Here is an 8,972-nt window from a genome sequence, read left to right as displayed (position 1 = left end):
GAAACAAGAGGTCCTCTCGGTCCACTCTTAACAAATAGCATCTTTCGATCTCGCTATAGGTCCCTAATATCACTAATACTAACTCTCGTCCTGAAAAGTGACTAACGGTCTAAACTATACCTATCTTTCGCTCTCAGCACAGTTTAGTCATCTTAATTGGTGATCAAATAACTTTCCCTATCTTTCGATCTAATGGGTCAGTCATAAATTAAGCATCTAACTGGTCGCATGCATTCGATTTGTTAAATACAACATTAAAATCAAATAAAACGAAGGGTAACCTTGCGAGGTCAGTCGATCGACCGAGAATGTCAGTCGATCGACTGACACGCGAATCAGGCCGTGTTCAATACTTTGCCGCCTACGCTATAATTCGCCTACATCCTAGCACAAACTATTTAGCTACTCATGCTAAGGGTAAAAACAATAATAACGATGATAAAACTAACTACTGAATTCATGCTTGAAACGATAAAGTAAACAATTAACATAAACAATGAATTGGTTGCGGGAATCTAGCTAGCAATTCTATACTAATGATGAAATAAAACAATAAACGAAATTAGGACATGAATACCGAATTTGCAGAGGAAAGATTAGGAATAAGAACCAAAGATCCAATGCTTAACAATAATCCAAACCCTAATTCCAAAACTAAATATTATCGTATGGAAACTTTTGTCTAAATCGAGATACCTAAACTGAATGTTTATGTTACGTTATATAGCAAACATACGTAACAATTATTATCAAAACCTAAAACTTAATGGGCTTATGCTTCCTCAGTCTTTTAATTCTCGTCTGGAATAACAATTTGGTCGATCGACTGATCATGGTGGTCGATCGATCGTCTTCGATAAATGAAAGAGCTTCGAACCGATGGTTGGTCGATCGACCAAGGTAGTGGTCGATCGATCGCTTGAATCGCTACTTGCCTTCTTTAAACTCGTGGACTTGTCTTTTGGGCCTTGAAATGCGCACCAAGCTCGTTCCTCGGGTGAATGCTTCACGTCACACGAAATGCAGGATACTCGGGGACGGATTTAGCTCGATTTCCGCTGGATTCTTTACATTTCTGCAATAATGTACGAAAATACGGAAGTAGACGGAAATAGGGAGAAATGTAGCGTAAACTACATGAATGAGCTCTGAAATGCGTGTAAAATGGGATGTAAAACATCATATAAAAGACACGCATCAGAACCAGCCCTTGAAACCGTGATGAGGCACAGAACGGACGAGCTTCTTGAACCTAGTCCAAGCCCCATTCAAGTCTTCAGTAGGTAGTTGCTCAAATGCAGTAATTTGAGCTCTCAACGCATTAGTACGCTGTGGTGGAACATATCGCCCGTAAAAGGCCAAGGCAAGGGAATTCCAGTCGGTTACACCGACAGCTTCCCTGTCTAAATCTCTCGACCATTCCCGGGCATCATCAGTCAAAGAGAAGGAGAAAAGGACTCCCTTCACTCTGTCTCGTGTCAACCCAGCAGCAAGAGGAATGGTGGAACAGTATTCTGTAAATAATTCTATATGCTTGCACGGATCTTCTTCAGGTACCCTCTGAAGAGATTTCTCTCGACCAGTTATATGTAAGAGGGGTTGATTTCAAAGGTCCCCGAATCAGTAATGGGTAATAGGAAACCTTTTGGAAGAGAATCCATCGTAGGCTTTGAATGATTGGCTATATTCGGCATCCTGGCAGATAGAATTTACAGTGAAGCAGGTACGACAATGTTCTCTTCTAGAACGGATATCCTGCAAAAGTTATCAAGAACTAACAAAAACATATGAGATCAATCTCAAGGAATAATTTCCTTGAGATGAGAGACAAACTTAATACAAGCAACAAAATTACGCCACCTCCCCGGCAACGGCGCTAAAATTTGATACCGTCGTCAGGTACCAAAAATAAATACCTAGATACAACTAACAGAAGTTAGCAGCAAGTAGGGTCGATCTCCACAGGGAGATGGGAAAATGTCAACTTAATTAAGTCCGTCTAGGTAACAGTTCTGGGGGTTTTAATTGTTTGCTCTAATCTAAAAAGATCAAGAAAGAGAGGAAAAACAAAGGAATAAAGGTTAAGCAAATAGAGAGAAAACAGCTAAGACAGTCGGTTCACCATGATTCTTCAGTCATGCAATCTAGGTCTCAGGTCAATGCAAGTATGGTCTATGGGGCAGTGAATATCTCCTTCCGGTCTTAATTCGCCCTAAATCACAGATAGCTTAGCTTCCGCCCTCACAACGTGCCCTAATATTCGCTACAGGTCTCACCCTTTCTAATCTTCCGATCTAGGTCAGGGTTTATTGCGGTTTAATGACTAATTGCGTCGACTCAATTAGGCAGAAACAATTAATTGTAGCGATTAACAACATAAACTAAACTAACATTAAACCTAGTAATTCGATTTACAATTCCCTTAAAATCATGGCTCCCCTATGTCCTAGCAAGGGAAATTAGCTATGCATTATCTGTTGCTAACATAAACAAGAGGGATTGAACATGATAATAAGCAAAAGAAGATTAAAGTTAACAATCACAAATAAAGAGAGAAAGAATTAAAGAGAAGCAAAAGATTAAGATTAAGATAAAAGAAAGAGATACCGATTACAAGATTTAATCCAAGCAATAGTTCTAAAGTGAGAGTATGAGAGAGTAGAGAGGAAGAGAGAGTATCGTAGTCTCAGGGATGATGAAGAAGTAGTAACACGCAGTACTTAACCTAATTTTAAAACTAATTACAAAGCCCAACACGAAATAAGGCAAAACACACGTGCAAGGTGAAACCTCTTGATCGAGTGTAATGAAACCACTCGATCGAGGACATAACCAGCAATCCTCTCGATCGAACAGAAAAACCATTCGAACAAGGACTTCTTATATCAGCCTTCTCGATCGAGTATCAAAACAACTCGATCGAGTGAATCTTCAAAGGATAAAGCATTCGATCGACTAATAAGTGGTCGATCGAGCTATATTAGCACGTAGGATTCCTTGACACCTTCCGAGGTCAGCTCACGTGTCTTTTAAGTGATAGATTCCAAGCTCCAATTCCTTATTCTCCACAAATGCATGAAAATGAGATAAGTTTAGGCTCGATTTATCTTCTTTCTGGTCTGTACCTGCAATTTACACAAGACAAACCAAAGTAGTCTATTCGGGGAGATTTGCAGCTAGATGCTACATAAATAGTACAGAAATGCGTGTAAAAATGAGGTAAAAACCTTATATAAATTACACGCATTACCCCTCCTCCTCGGCCACCTTCTTACTAGTCTGTTGTCTCCTCCTCAACAACTCGGGGACTCACAACCAAACGCGCCACGTCCTGCTCAGTCCATGAATGGGTACTCCCTTCTCCAACCACCGGTGCTACATTACTTCGAATCTAGGTCACCCACCGAGCTCGTGCTGATGATGTGACATTTCGGTTATGAACTCGACCTAAAGGCTTTTTTCCTCTACCAGCGATCTAATCACAAAATAAATAAACATTAATTAGTTAAACCGATATAAAATATAATGAAATTAATAATGATATTTAATTACGTTAATTATTGAAAATAATAATAATTTATTAACAATATTTAACTTCGAAATACGATATCCTAACGCCAATAAATATCGTTTCTTAATATTCTGTTAACGATATTTAATAACGTTAAATTCTATTTAATAATGGAAATTACGTATATTTAACTCTTAGTTATTGTAATTAAGGTTAATTAGTAATATTTAATTAATATATTTAACAACATTTTGTAAGACAGAAATTTTTTTCTTTTAAAAAAAATACGAAATATGGCCTGGACGAACAATTTTTTCGTCCCAACCTAGGTCTGGACGAAAAACTTTTTCGTCTGGAGGAAATTGTTTTTCGTCTGGACCTAGGCCTGGACGAAATTTTTTTCGTCTCGACCTACTTTGTGTATTTTTTTTATATTTTAAAAAATAACTAATTTCCGTCTTAATTTTGTTTTAGGTGCAGGGAAGGGTAAGCTAATTTTCGTCTTAAATCCGTTCTACCAATACCGCTTCTATCCTAATTCATCCTAAATCAACTAATTGATAGCAAAATTTTAAAAAAATTAAACTAGAAAAGAAAGATTACATGCCTTAAAGATTGTTTTAAAAAGATGACGGAAATGTCAATGTAGAAGCGGCGGTGACGGAAATCTCGTAGATGAAAGTGTTTTTGTTTTGTTTTTTTGTGAGACAGTTTTTTTAGAGATTTTTAGTGAGAATAATGAGTTTTTGAAATTATGATGTTAATATATGGAAGGGGTTTAGGGTGGGGGTAGATTAGAAAAGTCATTAAATAATGTCGACGATATTTATTATATAATTTTTCGACGACGTTAGCAGGTTGGATTTTAAATCGTCGACAATTTTGTTGGTAGGACCGTAAGTCCGTAACTACTCGCTCTAGCATTTCTCATACTTTCTTTGAACCCATAGCTAGGAGTAGACCTCTCAAAACCTGACACGGTCCGAAAACGGATCCTAAACCAACCCGCAAATAACCCTGTTTTTTTTAACATGAATCCGAAAAATACTCGAACTCGTTTTGAATCGTAAACAGAAGGTCAAAACCGACTCGTAGCAGTTTGACCATTGACTCAAAACAATATATATTTCTTAAAATACACAATGTAAAATTGTTATTGACTTGTAAAATTTTGAGGAAAAGTATCTATATATGACTGTGGACATAGGCCGCATACCTGTCTGTGGACACGGGCCACCTGCTGGTATGTAGACATGGGTCACCTGCACGCCAAGCCAATCTGTGGACATGCAACGGTCTTTTGAAATCCACGGTTGGTGACGTAGAAATGCTTTCGACCGGATCGTTTTAGATCGGTAGGTTTCGTCTCGGTTAAGGTCTCGAAACGATACAAAGATGTTCAGAGTCGCCACCAAGCAATTATGGGATGCTTGGAAATCGTTCGAATCTACTTTATACCTAGGTCAATCAAGGTAAAAAGCGGTGTTTGCCATAGGTACTAAAGATAAGGACTCGTCCTCCTTTAGCATCTTATTGCTAAAATGACTCTCGTACGCCCTAAATAAGGCCATCCACTATCCAAAGGTTCTGAGTAAGGGGTGGGGGTAAGTATTAGGAAGCCCTTTAATCGAACACCCAATCTCGCCCGCGTTAGCGGCCTCTACTGATCGATCATGGTTGTTTAAGTGCAAAAGTTGATAAAATGGTTTAAATGCATGAATGCGCATCCAAAAGTTTAACCTACCATGTGAGAATTACCTAAGTCGGTTTGTTTATCCAAATATCAATAAAATGATGTCGAGTTGGATTTAGATTGATTTGCATGTGAAAGGAAATTAAACATCCATTTACCAAATTCGGATTATGATGCTTAACACGATCCATTTATTTGAAAAAGGGTGTCAAATAACAAAGTGTAAAAACGTAAACTTGTCATCTGATCCGCCATATATTCGGGTTAACCGTAATCGGGATCGTCCTAGACAAGTACCAAAACGAGACAGAATAGTGTCAGGCAGTCCCATTGGGGCGCGAGCCATTAGGCGAGGGAACAGAGTCTGTCCAGGTTTTGAAATATGAAAACAGACGACCTCTTGGGGCGCGAGCCATGAGCCGACCCAAGGGGCGTCTCCTGGTTGTTTAAAAGGTTATTTAAAACCGTATTTATGATGTATGATTTGCAAGTATGATTTGCATGACTCGGAATAATTACTATTATGTTAGTAATATTCGTTGTCGGATTTGCAAGTTTGAAAAGTATAGTAAAATGTGTATGATTAACTGTTTCGCCAACGTACTCGAATTAAATCGACATGGCATATATATTATCCAAGGATGACATATGATATGGTTAAGACAAAGATGAAATAAAATGAAAGGAAAGTGAAAGGAAAATGTTTGATTTGAACTAATTATGTTAAGTTCATTTATTTGTAATTAGTCAAGTTTGTCATCGTACTCTGATTAAACCGACATGGTATAAAGAACCAAGGATGATTATAAATTATGACTAATATGTTTGCAAGTGTAAATAAATGAGAAAAATGTTAAGTAAAAGAAAAGGGGGTTAAAATACCCATTAATTTGTAATTAACCAATAATATCATCGAGTCACGGAATGAACCGTCATGGTATATGGAACTAAGGATGATTTCAGTAATGGTCGAAATATTTGTCATAAAAATGAATTAAAATGGCAAAAACCGTAATAGAAAAGAAGTAAAAATAAAAGAAAGTGTTGAAGGAAGATGAACTCAAACACGTTTGAGTCTGACCCGAGAAGCCACAAGAGGCGCAAGCCTCTTTGTATAGCAAAGAGCTTCTGTCTCAGGCCAAAACTCGGTTTTGGCTCATCTAACCTATATTTGAACCGTGTTATGCATTGTTCATGCTTATAAACTCATAAATACAGTAAAGACATGAAATAAATGAGTTTTTTACACCCTCAAACTTACGTATTATGATGTTTGCGAGGTAGACGACTTTAGAGACGGTTTTCTTGTATGCGACTACTCACGATCAAAGAAGTTTAAAAGAGTGCCTTAAAAAAGGATTTTGTTTTAAAAATGTGTTGAAAATATGTTGTTGAAAAACATATTGATTGATATTGAGTTGGTCGAATAGGTCGGTCGAATGCACGACGACGGTACCAAAAAAAATGTGTAAGGCTTGTGTTTTCGATCGGTAGGTCGAAAACACGTGTCGATTTTTTGACTTAAGAAGTCGAGTATAGAAGTTTAAGAGAGATGTGAGGGGGCGGACTCTCGCGTAAATATTATGGTGTGTGAAGGTTGGTGTTTATAGAGAAATGTGGGGTGGTAGGTCAGTTGAATTTGCTTGCTGGCCAAAAAGAGGCCTATTGAGGCGCGAGCCACCTAGTGCCCCAATGAGATGTCTTGTCCTTTTCAATTTAGGCGTGGCCATTGCTCCATCTATTGTTTGGTTGATTGTATTTGTGGTATCCAAATAGGATGTCGTGTAACAATATGGTCATCTAATAAGATGATTTTGGGTGTTGCTAATGGTAGGTATTTTGTGCTTGACTCGGGTTTTATCCGTGTTGAGTCGGGATTTGAATTTTGAGTCGGTTTTTGGCCCGATGTCGGTTTAGACTCTAATTAGTGTCATTTAATACAAGTGACAGGATAAAACCATTCATGACATTATTTTCAACACTGAGACTCGGGTTGACTCAGATTGACTCGTGTTGCGGGTTTCTGAGTCGGTTTTGGGCCCGAAGACGGTTTTAACTCTAAATAGTGTAATTTTAATGCAAATGAAGTTGGAAAGCCATTTTTTAAATCATTTTTCATATCCGAGTAATGCATTAAACCGTCAAAGTATAGCCAATCCACACACGTATATCAAAAACACGTTATAGTCCGATCATCATCTGGTGGTTTTTGGAAGGTGCAGATACTGGATATCTACAATGACACGTTATCACCTTGAACAACATGCCACGTCATCACTTTAAAGTGCGTGTCATGCCATCATTTTCACCGTATTACGCCGAACCGTATTCCACATCAGTACTGCCACCTCATCACCTCGGATCACGTGCTATCTAAGTCAACATTGACACGACATAAGCTTGAACCCCTTGCTATGTTAACATTGCCACTTAGTGACTTTGAATCGTGGGTCAAGCACACTGCCACCTTATCACGTCAAACTGCATGCCACGTTATCACTGTCATCTAATTTGAGCCTCACTTTTGTACTTTGCGAGTTATTGAATGTAATGAAGATGTTGATGGTGATGGTGCGAATGGTGATCGATGATTAAGATAACTAAGATGAGCAGGAGGAGACAAAACATATAGATGGTATGAACTACGTCATAAAAGAAGTTTTTAAAAATGCCAAAAAATGTTGTTGATCGACTCGTTATTTTAGATAAACCCGACCCGAAATCCGTATAGCCTTTACCCGTATTTTACCCGACCCTTAATACACCTTACCCATATTTTATCCGAACCCCAAACTACCGATCCATAACTCGCCCGTTCAATCTGTTTGACAGGTCTAGCTATGGGAGTTATGGTCAATCTAAGTTTATTCGTTCTAAATTAGGGTTTTTTCCCTAACAAAGAAGGGTACGCCTTAGAAAAGGAAAGAATGGAGGGGTACAAGTAGACCAGGCAAGATTTAGCCGGTCCGATACCCGAACTTAATACCCGAGCTTAACCCAACCCAATATAACCGACCACAATGTTTATTGTTACACATTGCTTTTTATTTATAAATAACTTGATAATAGTTTACCCGAAAATGACCCGAACCTGAAATAACCTGACCTGACCCAGACTCTTGCAAACCCGAAATTGACCTGGCCCGACCCGAACCTGATTCAGTTGACCCATTTGCCAGGTCTTAGTAAAAGTGGACCTGTCAAATTCTGACTTAACCCGTAAACTCGATCCGTTTTCCAAGGGTCAACACCCTAAAATCTCGACCCATGACCTGTTCGACCCAAACCTGAAATGACCCGCTAATTTAGAAGCGAAACTCGACCCAAACGGGTCAAAGATAAATCAAGAGTTTAATTTTTATATATTATATTTGAAAAAATAATTAAAAAGTTAAAATTTTAGTACTTTAAATCATGGGGAAGTGGTAATTAGCCTCCTTAACTCTGTCCAATTGTGAAATCAAACCCATTAAGTTTCAAATGTTGTTGTTGTTTCATTATAACTAACATAAACATTGAATATGATTAAAATGTTAATATTTAAAAAAATTCGATTTATAAAATGGTAAAAGTGTAGAAACTAATTTTTGACCCTAAACTCACCCGTGACTTATATTCTGATCCATCTCATATAATTCGATCCGAAACACGACTGCCACAGTAAGTAGATTATACATCCGATGTACTACCAACAGTTATATAGATTTTGAGCATTATAATAAAGTTATTGAGTTCATTTATTTAAACTAAGCTCAAAAATTTACAATA

This window comes from Silene latifolia, chromosome 8, assembly GCF_048544455.1.
Source record: "Silene latifolia isolate original U9 population chromosome 8, ASM4854445v1, whole genome shotgun sequence".
Classification (NCBI taxonomy): Eukaryota; Viridiplantae; Streptophyta; class Magnoliopsida; order Caryophyllales; family Caryophyllaceae; genus Silene; species Silene latifolia.
The sequence above is the reverse complement of the archived record's forward strand: the minus strand, read 5'-3'. Positions refer to the sequence as shown.